The 17,822-nt window shown below is 39.4% G+C and overlaps 1 protein-coding gene across 1 annotated transcript in view; it reads left to right on the top strand.

Moving 5' to 3' along the window:
• The first annotated feature begins 7,306 nt into the window (after positions 1-7,306).
• The window catches only part of tead1a (TEA domain family member 1a), a 47,480-nt gene continuing 36,964 nt past the window's right edge, over positions 7,307-17,822 (top strand). The window contains exon 1 of the mRNA XM_028045059.1: positions 7,307-7,602. The gene's annotated coding sequence lies outside the window, so the exon portion shown is untranslated. The remainder of the gene's footprint in view (positions 7,603-17,822) is intronic.

The raw sequence follows: 17,822 nt of genomic DNA, 5'->3' as shown, positions 1-17,822 counted from the left end.
ACGGAGTCCCTTCCGCTCAGTCCTGTTGCTGCTATCTTTCATGTCTTCTTGTCTGTCTGTGCAGGCGAGTCAGATAAATGTCAAACATTCAATAGGAGACAGTTCTTCTACCTGTTCGACTGAAGCAAAGTCTTTCAAAAAGACACAAAGGAAGCGGGAGACCTAGTCTTCCTGCAAGCTTGTGTTTACACCACATTGCATTCCGCACCCTCCGCCCCCCAAGTCATATTGCTAAAATTTCTCTGTCTTTATTATGACTATTTAAATCTCTGTGTGTAGGTAACCAGCTTTTCATTGATGTGCCTGAAATGTCAAAACAAGACACATAGAAAAGAAGTGGAGAAAGTAACACCAAATGTTCAGAAATAGATGTTCTCAAGGAAGAGGAGCTTTAGGGTAAGGTTAGGATTAGTAAAATGATTTCATGCAAAAACATAAAATTATCCTGTATCTCTGAATAATCAAGCAGCTTCAAGGATGACGAAGGAGGCATTTTACGAGAAATGATACATAAGTGAAGAATCAGAGTGTTTTGATAACCTTGTGTAATTATAAGATACATGAAGGCTCTGTGTGTGCTGTGGATGTATTCACCCAGGTCTTTAGAAGAAGGCTACATAAAACAGAACTTACACATATACAAAAGCTGCACTCTACTGAAGGTTAAATGAAACTTACACAAACTCTCTAGACTAGTATTACCAACATGTGAAGGTAGGGGGCTGAGTTCCAGTCACGCAGCTCAAGGCCAAACGCGTCATTATGAAGATGAATGCGGCCGTGCTCCAGGATTTTTATGCCTGAGACTCTTTTCATTCAAGGGAATGAATTCCATCAGGTGAAAACTTAATTAATTTTTGCGCTCAAGTATTACCTTTATTTCAGGTGAATTATCCATTCACAGTGGCATCCAGTTCTAACAGGAAAGTGTCAAGGTTTGACTTTTTCTTTTTTCGTTTTTAATTGGTTTTCCTGCTTGTGTTAATGGCACAACAATTTTCCACTTGCGTTTACCTGGATTTTGTCTCCGTGAAAACCACAAAGGAAATGATGGCCAGTTTTTTTGTTACTGTCGAACAGAGTTGGACCAACAGAGTTGGGGAAACCTTTTTATTTAGTAAAAAAAAAAAAAAAAATCTGCTTTTGAAGTTGCGAAGGACACAAACAGAGAAAGGTTAGCACAAGACTCGTGGTGTTGAGGACGATTTAGTTAAGAAACAAGCGGAGATCAAAGAACGAAAGTGAGAAGAGCAGAAGATTCTAGCTATCAAAATTAATTCATAAACCAAGGAGGTGTGATTAGTAAAACAGAAACCAGGTGAGTAACATTAAGGGAATGCCAAACAGTTGAGGGAGGGTGAAAATCAAGACAGGAAGCACAGAGGGAGCAGAACCAAAACACAAATATTTACAAACCAAAGAGGGAAAAAACTGAAAAACTGAAATTTCTATGTTCTGCAAGAACATAGAAATTGCATTTGCAGCCTCTTTTACATGGGGCTACAAAAAGAAAGTTCTTGCTGGCAAAGGCTTTATACTTCAGAAGGTCTTTCCTACTGCAGCAACCAACTTCAACTTCAACCAACTCAGATGCTGCACAAGAAAAAAGGTCTGCTCAGACTGACACACTAATTTTGTAGAGAATGGTATGGTCTTAACACTAATAGAAGAGTCAAGTTCAAAATACACAGAGAACAGAACAAAAAAAAAATCAAGAGCTGAATGAACATAAAGGAATGAATCCATTCAACAAGCCAGACCACATTGTGATCAAAACTCAAGCACAAATGAGCACCAAGAACCACAAACATTTATCATGGAGGCAAGCCATCTGAATAGACTTGTCAGACTTGGCCAAATTCTTTTAAATTCACATATTTCCTGACTCAGACACATAGTTTTTTTTTGTTGTTGTTGTTTTTGCTTAGTCCAAAACTTTTCAAAAGAGTTTAGGGTACGGTCATCCAAAAGCTGAATATTGGCTTTATCCACTCTGTAGAAATGTTAAGTATGTTCAGGTTTTTGACAACTTATTTTGCTCCTAGTTGTTCACCACCCTGTCATCTTTATTCTGTATGTGTGCTCTTCAAGATGATCAATATACATCCAGCTAAGCATGATCTTGCCTGCATTTGGGTCCAATACACAACAAATTGTACTGTGTAACTGTCGACTTGACATGAGGAAGTCCTCCTCTATTCCAGCCGCTTTGTGCAATGCAGAAGTCTGAAGAAGTGGAGGCAAGCTCTTTGGAGCAACACAGAATCCATGTGTGTAAATGAAAAGGGAACAGCTGGAACAATGCAGCTGCAACAGGGTGAAGACAAAAATGCACACAGGGAGAATGGAAATGGATTTCAGGGGTGATCTGTAAAAGATTGCTACAGGACTGGAGTGAAGGTTTCAGCATGGCAGTAAGATGTGCTACGGTTTAAAGATGGTGGAACGTAGGCAGGAAGTAGAGCAGCAGATATTCATTGAGAATGTTCAAAGAGGATACTAGACAGACGAGACTGAGATAGTTTGGACATGTGCAGAGGAGGGATGATGGATATATTGACCAAATGATGCTGAAAATGAAGTTGCCAGGCAGGAAGGAAAAGAGAAGGTAGAGAAGGAGGATACATACAGAGGATTGGGGAGACAGAGGAAGATGGAGGGGATTCTGGGAGACGGAGGCAGACGATCCCTGTGGGAACCCTGAGTAGAAGACAACTTAATATATATTAATATAATAATATATATTATATATGTATTTGTTCTGAACTGATTCATGTGGATCACTGACAAGTTGAAAAACTCAGAGATGTCGTCATAATAATCTTTAAGGAAAAATGTAGTGCTTATCTAACCTAGATCTGTTTTATTATTAGCAGGTTGGCGCTGGGTCTGCAAAGTCACACAGTTGTTGGCACTGTTGCTTTCCAACAAGAAGATCCTGGGTTCAAATCCTGACCTGGGGTCTTTCTGCATGGAGTTTGCAGGTTCTGCTTATGTGTGGGATTTCTCTAGGTACTCTGGCTGCCTGCCACAGTCCAATAACATGACTGTTATGTCGATTAAAAAAATATATATCTCTTTGTTCTTCTGTGTTTTATGCTTCTCTTTAGATCAATTCTTTTTTTTGTTGTTTTTAAACGCTTATTTCCTGCTCTATTTTTCTCCTCTCATTTCTAGTATTTTCTAGTATTTCCCCCCAGCCCTCATGTGCTCTGTCTTTATTTATTATCCAACTGTCTGGAGTCTGCTTCGAATCCAAACCTACTACTACTAAAAAAAAAAAAAAAAAAATCTAAGATTGTTTGCAGTCACATATCATCACAGACAATGAATCTATAGACCATGAATTTATATCAAAGGGTTGTAAAAGTCTTCAAAGTGAGTGTAAACTAATGCATATTCTGCATGAAGCTTTCTTCTTTCTGAGAGCTCCTTTTCTTACCCAGAGTAGTCAGATATGTAATGACCAAAACTATGGTCAAACTATCATTAAATACAAAATCTGAACTTTTAAAAATGTACTCTCACAGGGGCTAAAAAAGGTGAACATCTACTTTTTCCTTCTTGAGAATATTATCCTTAAATAAAGTTAGTCTCAGCAGTGCTTTTATAACAGAAGTAAAACTGCTGGAACATTTTAGTTGCATGTCATTTTACATAAGTCTTCCAGATCCCACAAACAGAAACAAACACAACGGGCTTCCTGTTAGGAAGAGAAGAGGTTTGCTCAGGATTTGTCATCCTGGTAGTAAAATTCTTCTTTACGTGTCTTAAACCACAGTGACGCTCTACTTCTTCAGACTGCACCAAGCAAAGCCAGTTGTTAAAATGGGGATTGTGACTCTCTGCTCATGCTAAAAGTTAAAACATTCCCATAATATACTTATATAGAGTGTCTAAAATTATTTTGCTTAAGTTGTAAGTATTCAATTTCCTGATTAAATACATACACTGTACAGCTTTTTTTTTTTTTAAATATAGTCTATATTGTTTGAAAAACACAGAGTGCTATCAATAAAGTTTCCAGGATATCTACTGACATATTGTGTTGGCAAACCACTAGTGTTTTTAGTTTTGCTTTCATGAATAGACAAATGGCCCACAGGTACCTTCAACCGGTCAGTTGTGGACTGTTTTGTAAAAAGTTTGAACACTGCTGAGTTATTGTGACCGGGCATCCCCCTCTAGTGTGCACAACGTAAACATAGGCCAAGCGTGACTAATGCTGAAGTTGGAAAGCTTTCTAAAGGACAAAGCAGACTTGTGGAGGGCCGCACCTATGGGAATTATGACTGATTTTCTTTGGATTTCCAGTAATGTCAAATAAAAAAGCAGACTGTTTGAGGTTTTGCCTTAAAATACATCTAAAGCTATGCTTCCATTTTTATAAGAGAAAAAAATGGAAGCTCAGCTCCTGATGTCTTCGTATCAGAAGCTTATCATCATCTGGGCCTTGTCAACTTGTTTACCGTTAGTTAATGTTTTGTTTTCAACTGCATCTACATCAATTATTACCAAGTAAATTTTTTCTCTTTCTTAATGTTTGGAATAAGTTACAGAATTTTTATCTATTTTATTTTTTTGTGGACTAGGTTTTATCAACAGTGACTGTTGGGCAAATTAAATGCAAGAACCACCACTGTACCCACCCAACCACAAGGTGGCCCCTGCAGATATTTAGACTGAATCTTTATCATCACCCTCTAATTACAAGCAGAAAAGAAAACAACATGTAAAATTATAGACTAAGGTTAAAAGGTTAACTTTCTAACTGGTTTCTTTCAACAAGTTCAGATCAGAGCGCACTGATGGTTAAATCTCAAACGTCCAAAACTGGGAAAGTCAGATGGAATTTTCTTTTGCTTCGGTGTGCAAAGGATCTCCCAGGAAGAGAGTGTCAGATTCCTGGCATCCCTGGCGTTAATAAAACATCAGGAAACCAGGTGAGGTCAGGAAACTGAGCTGAGGTCAGACTGTTGACCTCAAGGTCACCGAGCTGAATGTTTTACTGGCAGGCGCCGTGTTTGCATTGCTCCAAGTCTGAGATTGAGAGTCACTTCCTTCGGCCAAGAACCGCACAGTCCACACATGAATCAGCTGTTTGTATTCGTCTGGAAGAATTTCATCTTACTCATGCAAACACGCTGCCGTGTGGAATGCCTTTCCTGCCGTCAAGCCCGGCTCGGCGGCGGTGTCGGGTTGCAGTGGGTGTTCCCGGGGATGCGACTCCGGCATATCTGTGTTTGTTTTAAGTCACAGCCCCTCCCTCTGAGGAGATGACAGTCCAGAACAGCCAGAGGGGGTGAAACCTGAGATAGGCAGAGCTTAGTAGTAAACAACAACTCCTTTATGAGGCAGAGGCGGCCGCCTGCTGCATTCAAAGATCTGAGGGAGAGGGACACAAAGCCGCCACCACCCACCCAAACACACACACACACACACACACATCAGCCCTGGGGGGTGCATTCAGGGCAGTCTGTGGGTGTGGGGGAGCTGACGCTGTTAGTTTAATCTCACTGTTTGTTAAATTAAAGTGACTCCTCTGAACAGACTTAAACCCTGGACTCGTTCTGTCTGAACTGAAAACAAACCAACTCGAAGGAATATCAACATTGTGTTAGGCTTTCATTTGTTAGTTTTGGGTTAGATCATAAATCTGACGCGCCTCACTGAGTTTTGCCTAAAGTACAGTGCAAATGCAATCAGTCATCCACCGTCTTTTTCCTTTTTACTTGCAACGAGTCAGACTTTGTTACGATTATTCACTGGTCTTAATCAGATGTTCTTTAGGCCTACTGTAGGTCTTTCGCTGTTTTAAAGGAAAGTTTTGAGTTTTGTTGGTTAACTCACTCAATTTCTAATCTTTGAGAAATGCCAAAGGTTACACAGTTTCACAGCCAGAAACTATTAACTGGGAACTTGCTATAAATGATCAACTGGTGGATGATGAACGTTTCAGGTCCTGGGTTGGTTCTGTGTTGTTCTTCCTTTTCCTTCCCTAATTTCTTAAAGGCAAAGATTTCAGACAATGTTTGTCTGCTAGAAATAGACACTTTTTATTTCGTCCTCCATTTATTACTTTACTTTTTATACTTTAAAACATGTTGTTTTGGTCAGATATGGGCAGAACTCAAAAAAAGGCTTAAAAATAAACAACTTATGAACTACTCTGCTTAAAGAATATTTAATTAGAAGGTTTTGTCCAAAGGATATAAATTCTAACTATTTACCTCAAGATTAGCATAGCATAGTGGTGACAGTATTGGGAAGCCAATTTCCCCGTTACGTAGAAAATTGAAAAGAAATGAGTCAAAATTAGATTTTTTCCCCCAGAATTAAACAAATGAAAGGATAGTTTATATAAATGAAACCCTGACCTGTAAACAGTGAGGTACTGGAGTGAAATTAAATGGAAAACTGTGAAAAGTTGCAGAAAACCTTCTGCAGACCTTTGGACGGTCTGGCAGCTTGGGGAACAATTTATGAAGAAAGTTAAGGTGCTTTAAAATTATTCCTCAATAAATTTAGTCATAATAAGAACCTTTCAATGAAAATTGGTACTGCACCTGAAATATGAGAACTAGTCAAAGTCCAAAGAATATTTTTGAAAGACACTAAGAAACTAAGAAACATTGGTAATTTTATTGTGCAGTTGATCATATGTCTTTCTGCACTAATAAAACTAACTAGAAGGTAGTATGGTGTTGGCGGTGTCATGTTGAGGGATGTTTTTTTTTCTTTAGTAGTGTAACAAACAGGCAAACACCTTCCTGCTGAAATTAACATTTTATTGGCCAAAATTAAGGGTCAATGTCCAAAGAAAGAGTTTTAAAATGATTTTCTGAAACCTATAGAGCAACTGATCAAGACCACTGTAACAGATCACAGAAAACTTGTCACCTTGAGGGACAAAGTAGTAATTAATTTAAGCACTGGCTTTACTTTCTCCATACCTAAATCTAAACAGGCCTAAAGCATGCAGTATGTCTGTACAAATACAGAAAATATAAGTCGTGGTATTATTGTTTAAAGTGCCTCTAAAAGTTTCCAAATTAACTCGTCCAAAGCTGCTGTCAGCAGCCTTCTTTGAGCTTTATCCTATCAGTTTGGTCGTCAGCCGAGCAGAACAGACCCTGTTTTTATCTGCCGCCCTCCTCCTCTTTCCCCTCTTCGTCCTCCTCCTCCAGCTCAGCTGAACAGAGTTTGGGCGCTGCACTCTTTTCTTTTGTTGTTGAACGCAGCCCTTACAGTCCGCTCCCTCCCTCTCTACCTCCCTCCCTCCCTCTCTTTCCTTTTTTTTCCACCCATCCTCCCATCGCTCACTCACTCACTCCGTTTCATCCAGGGTGACGCCAGTCCCTCTCACCCCGCCCCGTTCAACTCAGTCCGCTGCGTTCATTTCATTCCTGCTCCCATTCCGCGCATATTTCGCATCCTTGGAGAGACGCTGCGCATTTTACGCACTCAGCGCGCCCCGATCCTTCATCAAGGCGAAGCCGAGGGCGGACTCCGGAGTTGGCCGAGCGCTTCCCGGTTCCGCGGCGGCTCCGATCCGTTGGGAAAGTGTGGGAATTAAAGGAGAAAAGCGGCGTTTGGATCGAGGTAAGTTCCCGAGGAGGAGCCCCCCCACCCCCCTCCACTTCATCCCCTCCACCACCTCCTCCTCTTCAGCCTGCGCGTCTCAAATCCCCCGGACGTTTAGCGTGTTTCTTTAAAAATAAATAAATAAATAAATAATAATAAAAAAATAGAGTAGTTTGAGCCAAATGGGTAGAAACATCTCAACATGTGGATGTTAAACAAGTCTAACAAGCTGATTATTCCTGAACCGCGTAGAGCTTCACAGCGGCTGTCGCTTCCACTCCAGTTTTATTATTTCCCCTTTTCCCTTTTCGACACCGAGACCCCCTCCCCAAAAAATCTCGCTCTTTTGACACTTTCTTTTCCCCCTTTTTCCCTCTTCTGGTACGTTTCATACGGTAGAGCTGAGCCTACGGGTGTCCGTAAATGGAGCAGCGTGTTGGAGAAGAGAAGCTTTCCGCTCGCAGAGCTGGGAGGCAGCTTAACAAAGCTGGGAGTGAATGGGGGACTTGTTGCATCGGCGGGGTTTTCTCTCTCCCTACACAGCCAGGCAGGCAGGCAGGCAGGCCCCAGTCAGGGAAACAGGCCACAGGCTGATAACAGCTAGTGTTTACCCAGTGGACACAGCACATCATCTGCTTCAGGAAAACACCAACATACAGGCTTTTGAAATCAGAGAGGGAAAGAAACCCCTCAGATTTTTGGAGCTAAAACACTTTTTTTCTTTTTTTCTTTTTGTTCATGCTGACACAGCTTCACTCTGCTGTGTAACATGTTGCTGATCCATATTCGTGTCTTGTTTTCCTTTCTGTCATTATCAGCGTTGGTGGAGACTTTTCTCAGAACATCTTTTAAACCCAACACTCTTGTGTTTTAAATATTGATTAAAGGGCTGCTCTCGGCCCCTTTTATAGCCTGAGATCTGTGGCAGCACAGGCCAAACCACAATGTAATTATTGGAGGAAAATTACAGCCCTTAAGGATGAAACAGGACAGATGCACTTCTTCTGGAACAGTAAGCTGTTTGTCAGATGTTTGGGAGGTGTGTGTGGAATATAAATATATATATATATATATATATATATATATATATATATATATATATATATATATATATATATATAAAAAAGGAAGAAAAATCAGAGAAGAAGAGTTGGTGCCTGTTTGTTGATTGTTTTGTTTTTTGTGGTGTTTAGATGAGTGTTAACTTAGTGGTAACGAGGAAGTGTAAGCTGAGAAAACAGACTGAATCCATGGAATTTGTCTGTTGTTTTGAAATGCTGAAAAAAGTGCAGACTTATTGAACTGCAATATTTCAGTCGCAGAAATTAATTATGCAAGTTGTTTTTGTAAAAAAAAAAAAAAAAAATCATGATTTTCTGCAGATACTGATTTAAAGAAATATTTATGATGTGATCTGAGTTTTATGCTGGATAAGTTCTGATATGCAATAGGAAAACATCAAACTGTCCAGACTTCTTTGAGGTCAGACTTGCCAATTTCGAACTGTTCCAATTTTCTTTCTCTTCTATGATTCAGAAATGAGAAAAAAAGTTTTCAAGTACCTCGATCGAGATAGTAGTTTTCAACCCGACAGTAATTAAGGGATCTACAGGACTGGAATACATACTCACATTATCTGAACTATTTTTTCTTGATTGGCTTTTATATTGATCAGTGATACCAGGTCAAACACTGGAAAGTCACTTTATTTTATACTTTTGCCTTAAAATGCATTAAAGCTAAGAACTGCCACCATTTTCTGGTCAGTAAAAGCATCAATCCTGAGCCCGTCCACTTCGTTTGAGTACAACAATAATCGGTTAAACTTCATTAACATTTGTTTTTGTACATATTGGAGATAATCTTGATTGCTTCAGTTTCTGTTGAACTCAGAGCTTCTACTTTGATCAAAAAACCTGCAACATGTTTTAATTTTTATTAAGTGAGCTGCTCCTGAAACTTTTCGAATGAACTCTGGACCCTCAGAATGTCATACCTATGTTGTAGCATGGTGGTGGTATGTCATGCTCCGTGATGCTTTTCCATCACAGCATGGAAGTTTAGAAGTAAATGTTTTTGAGCTGAACTCAGAAATCTGTACTGATCGGGAAAAGTCTCGATTGGTTTGCCTATAGAGTTCGGGCTTTGTTTGCTTGGTTTGATTTTAACGTTATTATGATGTGTGTATGGAAAAAATGTACAAGTGTAAGTTGAGAGAAGTTATTCATGTGGCAAAATATTTTTTATTTCAGTTAAAAATATCAAATTGATCAGTTTTTAAACTGCAATATTTTTGTTCTAGGAAGACAAAAATAGGGCTTATATGCAACAATGAATACTCAAATTATCCAGAGATGGACATATAACAATTTTTCTGTCAGATAGTAAATTCCAGTTTTCTGGAATCAGAGAGTTGCCTATTCTGATTCCGCATATAGTTTTATAGATTATAAGATAAGGATTATGAAAGAAAAAGCCTCCACTGGATTCCTTGACAGAAGTAATATTTTTGAATCATACAGAAACTGAAGAAATTAAAATATAATTTTGGCTACAGAGTTTTTTTTTTCTGTTTAAAATTAAAACGGATATGTTTAGAGAGTATTGTGTGCATTTAGTTCCTAGACTGTTTTTGGGGGGGGATTTGGTTTTTTAAATTGAGATGCACCAGTCCACCAACCTGACATTGGAATTTGCCAGGTGATGATAGGTGATGGACTGGTCATATAGTTTTAAAAAATGATGATTTTTCTTCTAATTTACTAAATGCAACAACTGTAATCTCCCATAAATTCAGTTAAATTCAGTTAATAAATGCACCAACCAACAGCATGTGTCACATTTAAAAAAAAACATCAGACAAAGGTTTAAAACATATGCTTTGAATAAGTGAAGTAATTCATTATTATCTCCATCAAGAAACCTTTAACACATATTTCTAAATCTGTTCAAGTTTTTGACTCTTCTTACTTGGTGGCATATCTTTAAAAAAATCATACTGACAGGTTTTGTTTCTTTTCTTTTTTTTTTGTCAATAAATGAAAAGCTGTAACTATCCTGAAAGTGTAACAGAGAAAGCAGAGGGCGTTTGTGTGTCTGTCATTGTGTTTAAGCTTGCTTTGTCAGTCACTCTGGGCAAACAGTCTCCACTTTCCTCCCCCCTCAGTGCCTCTCCTTCTCCTCTCCAGTTCGTTGACATCTGTTTTGAGAGCTCCATGCACCTGTAGAGATCGAGGAAGTGTGTGTGTGTGTGTGGGGGGGCATGTGTATGTGTATGTTGAAGAGAGAGGGAGGGAGGGAGGGAGGTGCAAAATGCAAATCCGTGGATTTGTTCTGGGTCCGAGCAACGCAGACCGACTGACTAACGACCATTTGGTGTGTGTGTGTGGTGTGTGTGCGCGTGTACACTTGTGTGTTTGCCTCTTGCCGTCCAGGCCCCTATTGTTGCAGCAGCAGCAACAGGCGTCGCTGGCTGAGGACGCACCATATGTTCTCTGTGTGCTTTAGCCACAAACCGCTCACGTTTATGTGTGTGTTCATCTCTTCCACCAATGCTGCTGCAATATGGTGGAGTTTGGAGCCGACGGGCAGCTCGCAGCCTCCTTCCTCCTCCTCCTTGTTGTCTCATCTGTCGTCTCATTTCTCGGCACAAAATCCGGCACACAGATTTTTTTTTCTTATGGGCCGGGATTAAGGAGGGAAATCTTCCCGGCACGAAATGAAGTCTTGTGACGTTGCGCTTTGTTTTAATTCTGATGATCTTTAGAATTTTCTGAGCAGAATGTTTTGAGGGCAGTGCGTCTAGTCAATGGGATGAATCAACAGGTGATACTCTAAATCCCGTCGGCAGCCAATTGGAGATTTTCCCTTTTTGTCCTTGCTTTACCCTCTGCCCTTAAAGCGCTCCTCAGATTTTAACACCCGGCAGGACACACCAGGATAAATTTATTCAGGCGTATCAAAAAACTGAAAGCAGGGTGTTAAGGTGGGGCGAGAGTCTGAGTTCCAGTGTAATGAAATTTGGGGAGCGGAGACGGTTTATTAGAACAACAATGCTGAGTGTTTAGGGGCGAAGCAGTTAGGTGGGGTAAGGGAGGTTGAAGCAGGGGAGGGGGCAGGCTTTGTTTAGAGGACTGGGGGAACAATGGGCATCCTCCTGGGTGGGGTGTGGGAGTGTGTGGGGATGGGTGGGGAGGGGGTGCTGCTGGTTTCTGGCTGCAGGAGGCCAGTAGATCCAGTGCTGGCTTGTCTGACCAGCTGGGCGCCCTCCTCACTTTCATGTTCATAGTAATGCTGAGCAGGTTCAGGCCCCGAGGTATACAAAAGTTTTAAAGAGTTTGGGTTTAAGACTATTCTCTCTATTTGTTTAAGTCTTTTTAATAAACGACAACAGAAAGTACCGGAGTGGTCACACTTTTCTGTGGTCGTATGTGTCGGAACAGCACCTCCCCCACCTGTTGCTGCAGACTGCCAGCTGGCTGAAAGACGGCTCCAACACGGATTTGAAGGGGCAATATTACTACACAAAACTATATAATATTCTGTATTAGCACTTGAAAACTATACTACTAATTATAACATGTGCTTAATCTATAATATTTCTAGGTAGGTATTAAAAAAGTTACAAAAACCAAACCCATAGCAAAAACGTTTAGCTCTACCATACTTCCTGTTAAAATCCCTTGTAATCAAATGCCATAAACCTCCTGGAGTTTTCCTCCCACACCTGTTGCTGCACACTGCTGCTCTGCTGGCTAAAAGAAGGCCCCTGCACTTGTCCCTCGCTTAGAATACAAATTAAAGGCTCTTCCTTATTGAATAGCCCGATGAATTAACTGGTTAATGATAGCTTGTTCCTCTTTGTGCTGCTCTCTAAAGAAAATTATGGCAAAGATTATGCTGACCAAGGGAAGCACTTGGGAAACTACTACTGAACTGAGTAGTTTTAATTCTTTTTTTTTGGTTAAGTCTTAATATCAAGATTTTTACTTTTGAAATCAAAACCAATTAAATCACATAAGGATTTTTTGTAGTGTCTATTGTGGTTCAACAATAGGAATACCTTTTTTCAGTTTTTAATAAAACAAATAATTACATTTTATTATTTAATTTTTCTCATAATTACCATAACACCATAAAACGGGGTGAATATTTTTACTTTCTATGTGGCCTTACTGGACATAATGGCCAGAATCTAATGCAGACACCTTCAAAAATGTGTCTTCATTGGTTCTGCTGATCAGTTTTATGACATAGTTTCTCAGTCAGAAGAAGTAATAGACTTTTTTTTCTAAAATTAGGTAGCTTTTATCTTTTAAAGGTTTTTAGTTGCATAGTTTTGAGAGATTAATCGTCTCTAGTGTGTTGTCCAGTGTGAGACAAAAAGGTTGCAGTGCATCAGAAAAGTGTGCTTCAGTGTCTCACCTCCGGGTTGTAAATGTGGTCATTTGTCCTGGTCTGTGTGGGTCCATAGAGAGGTCAGCTCTGTGCAGGCAAACATTTCAACAGGAAAAAAAAAAAAAAGGTAAACTACAGCTGTGATGAGAAGAAGGAAAACATACACAAAGCAGTATTGTGGGAGGAGATTTACTGTTCACCACAACAGACCTCTGAACCAGCAAATTCCTCCAATTTTAAAGGATCCTTTTGATTCATTCACTTATTCCACATATATATATATATCTCTTGATAATAATGTTTTTTTCTTTATCTGCTGCTGGTGATGTTTGTCATTGCAAATGAACAGTAAAATACGACTCACAATACTCGCAACTAAAACTTGAGATTATATTACTATGAGTAAGTACCCATATTTACTGTCGGATTTTCATGTATCTTCAATGTTTATATTTATTTGTATGACTAATGTGACGCTAAAAAAATGATAAAAATCAATGTTCAGATAGTTCAACCTTTTTTAAAAATAATAATGACCAAAAAAGGAGATGGAGGATGGGACAATATCCCATCCTTTCTGCCTTTCAGCTAAGTGAATGGATCCAACCCCCAACCTCACCACCACCTTACTCCATAGGAAGCCTGAATCAACCCTGGTGTTTCCTGAGCACAGCAGGAAGTGAACAGGAAGCCTTGATTCAGACTAATTCTTGTGTACTTTCCCGGTTGGAGGAATTGACATGATAAACACGGTGCCGAGAGGGACAACAGCTTCACTCCGCTCTCCGATACTGTCACAGCAGACCAAGTCTTCCCTGCTGCCGCCTGCTCACCGCCTCTGCTTTTGTGCAGTCGGGCACCGATTGCTCTCTGTTGGTTAACTTGATGCACGGTGGACATTTTGGCATCTTTGTCTTTTCCTGGAATCGCTTCCTTGCAAACCGTCTTCTGTTGATACCATTAGCGTTAGCAGCTGAGGATTGGGACAGGAAATGAAACAAAAAAAAAAGAAATGTGATCCTCCATTAGAGGCAGCGGGACTGTTTAAGTTTTAAGAGGAAGTAACATGTTTAATCGTTCTTCATAAATAAAAAGGAGCTCTTAGCAATTGAATGTGCTTTTCCGGTCTTGCTGATGGAGCTAAAGCTCTGAGCTTATCAGTTTATAAACTAGAGCTCTTGTGACTTTTCTTTTTTTTTATTTAAAAGCACAAACACACTACAGTTAAATGATTGTTTATGATTAAACATGGTCCTCCAAGTCTTGGAACCAGTTGTAGAAATAAGTTGGAAATGGCAGCTTTTCTTCCAGGATGGCAATAGAGCGGATGGATCTTGAGACATTTCCTTCTTTTTTAAATTGACAAAGAACAAAAAGAAGAATAAGAAAAGTTATTTCATGATTGGGGAATAAAACGTACTGGAGAGAGAGGGAGCAACACAAAGAAATGAAACATAAATGATGAAGGAAGATGCAACAGATCACTTTTTAGCAGATTACGTGAAAAACAGACTTTGATGCTGCTTAATACAATGAGTCAGGCGCTAAATCAGCTGTAGTTGGAAACTATTAAAGAATTCACTTCTCTTGCTAACAGATGCTATTGATGTTTTTCAACAGAAAATATTTTAGTCTATCAAATTAGTGATGAGGATTCTGCCCGAATTATGGAAGCTTATTATGAAATCCTGGATATTTGCTCTTATATCTATAAGAAAACTTTTCTTTCCTTTTCTGTTTGGAGGGCTGAGATTAGTGAACTTAATGAGGTTCTGTTGCCCAGTCAGTAACATTTCAAGATCAAGTGGCCACTTTGACTTTCCATGTTTATTTTTAAAACTGACAATTAACACAACCAGATTAAATCAACTCATTTAGCTCAGCCTTTAGAAGGTATGAAATAATCAATTCTTTCTTCTGCTTGTTGTTATTAAGCTTCGTCAGGTTGGTTTTTGTTGTTTCAGGTTTTCCCTTTTTACTGTGAAAGTCCTGGGCAGACAATTAATTCCAGTGGTTGATTTTTGCTAGTATCAGCTAAATCAAATTCTTAAATTTTATTTTTATTTTCACTAAATTAAAGAAGCAATTTTGATATTTTGTAAGAAATGTAGCCATTATATTGTGTATCCCCCTGTTTTGCAGAAAGACAGTGCGCAGCAACAGGAGGAGCAGAGAAAACTTCAGTCACTCTGACACATTCTCAGATTTTTCATGATTAAAATGACTTTTCTGTTTTAACCCAAGTGCATCGTGAAAACATCCCAGATGTAGATGCACCAGTGCTGTCTCAGCTCGTCTGAGAATTATATCACTTACCGTACATATAACTCATCTAAATGAAATGAAATGACATCAGACATGTGCCACTGATGTCATTTCAAAAACATAATTTAATGAAATCGGTCATTTGTATACAGACTGGAAGATCTTTTTACAGAGGTATGCATTTTTAGCACAGCAAAAATAATTTAGATTATAAAACAATCAGTTTGTGCATCAAAGTGTCTTTCTTTTAATCTTTCAGATTTTTATTAAACTGTAATCAAAGTGGAGTGAAAAACATTATGTTTGTCCTTGTGTTTACAAACATTTTGATGCATTTAATTTACAGGAAAAAACCCAAAAACTTTTCAGTATTTGACTCATCGATCCCCATTTAGAGCAGTTTGATGGATAACTGACTAACTTGGATCACTGACCGATTTGTTATGGAGGCATAATCTGCTTGGTTGTCTGTTCAGAGGAAGTGGTGGCGTGTGGAAAGGATGATATTAATATTAGAATTAAAATTCATTCAGTGCTGTTGTATACTCCGCCGCTCTCCTGCATGGTTACAGGCTGAACAAGTCTCCGCACTCCCTGCCTCCTAACCTGCGTCCGTCTAAATAAAGCAACACCCAAGTTTTAATGGACCACAGATGGAAAATACAGTTCAGGGGGCTAATTCACTTTGCACTCGTGTTTGTGTGTTTTGAGGAGAGTAGGAGCGAGTGGAGCCCGCGCGAGCTGCAGAGGATGTAATTGTGGTGAGAGATGGGGGAGATGGAGGTCACTGTACTCTTTTCAAGCTCGTGCAGCCGCACAATGCTTCTTTGCAAGGTGTTGGATAAGACTCATCCATGGACGCACGCACATGCAGCACGTGTGTTCAGCCGTGGCACAATGCTCCCGTGTTCACACTTATTAAATGGTGTTGGTATTGCTGCAACCTCCCCAGGCTTCTTGCTTTTTTTTTCTTCTTTTTTTTTTCTCTGACTCGTGTAGGATTTCATTCCGTGTGGGCGTGTGTGTGCGATGGTGCACATGTGACAACAACCATCCCTGTCTGGAGAAGAATGACAGACCGTGGATAGAGGAGCTGCCGGCAAAAACCTTTTACCATCACTTTTCCACGAGGAAATAAGCACTTCACTGTATCAGTGTGCAATCTGTGACAAATTACTAAGTGTGTGCATAAATGGTAATGCCTCTGAGAAGAGATGGTAAAATAATGAGAGACACATGCTGTGAATTACAGCCTCTTCACCACTCATAAAGCGACTCTCTCCATCTATCTCAAGTGTGTATTAGTGCCTAAAAAGAATAAAATTAAGCTTTACTGGTTACTTCGCTGCAAAGCTTTGGCGGGAGCACCATTGAATATTTTACCTTTATCTTCTTGTGTTTCTTTTTAATACACAGAGGTTCGAACTAATCATCTCTAGACTCTAAAAGACTTATTTTTCTCTCCGTATTGTCTGAAATGAATTGATTTGAGATGAATTCAGTAAAACTAGGTCCATGTGACAATGGAATATGAATACAGGGATGTGCGTCAATGCCGAAACAAACAAAAAAAGTGTTGAGGTGAGTTGCGTCAATATTTAGATGCAGAGATCTAATACTTTTGCAGTGTTTCTGCTGGTAGTCCAGTTCAACTTTTATTAAAAGAATAACCAGTTTTTTTTTTTGTTTTTGACAGTCATTCATACCTTTCCTGTTTTAGGTTAGCTAGGGTTATCAAAATGATTTCAATTTGCACATTACTCACAGAGAAATTAGGTCTTTACCAACCTGGACTAAAAGGCCAGTCAGTGAAGAAAAAGCCATTGCCCCAAAAGCAATATGAAAACACATTGCATTTAATAAATGCACACAAAAACAGTAGGAAGCTTGAAAGTGTGAGAATATCACCCCTACTGTTAAGTATGAAGCAGCAGCATCATGTCATGTGTTTCTGGTGGAGGGAATGATGCACTGCCCTGAGTGTTAAAGTGGCAAATGGGTGTTTAAAACAGACAATGACCCTAAACATGCTGTCAGATTACTTAAAAAGTGCCTGAGGGAAAGCAAAGCTAGTTACACCAGTTCTGGGACTGAAATGCACCAAGCTACTATGCAAAGATTTTGAAGGGTGACCCAACAATATTTGACTCAACCATACAGTTTACAAGGAAATACATGTCAACTTATGAACAATGAGACCTTACAAAAAGGCTTAAAAAACTCTACCGTTTATTTTGACATTTAGCAAGCAAAATCAACTTTGCTAATTCCTGTTGAACTAAAACAGGAAAAGTGAGGGGATAAAAGGTTAGGAGTGTTTTAATGCAGTATATCTAAATATCTGATTTCAGCGGTTTATGTATTGAAAAGTAGCTTTCCACCTTCAGAACCTACAGGAAACACTATTCAATATTAGTGTGATGATAATTTGAAGATGTCCTTGAAATATTTCAGTCAGTTTATACAGCTTTCTGAAAAGGCAATTTTTCTTTCCTGCTTTCTGACCTCTGCATACATTTGCCACCCTGTGCTGTCATGTGTGAGTGGATCATAAGTGGATATCTCACAGAGGAGAG

Source organism: Xiphophorus couchianus, chromosome 2 (assembly GCF_001444195.1).
Source record: "Xiphophorus couchianus chromosome 2, X_couchianus-1.0, whole genome shotgun sequence".
NCBI lineage: Eukaryota > Metazoa > Chordata > Actinopteri > Cyprinodontiformes > Poeciliidae > Xiphophorus > Xiphophorus couchianus.
The sequence above is the reverse complement of the archived record's forward strand: the minus strand, read 5'-3'. Positions and strand labels throughout refer to the sequence as shown.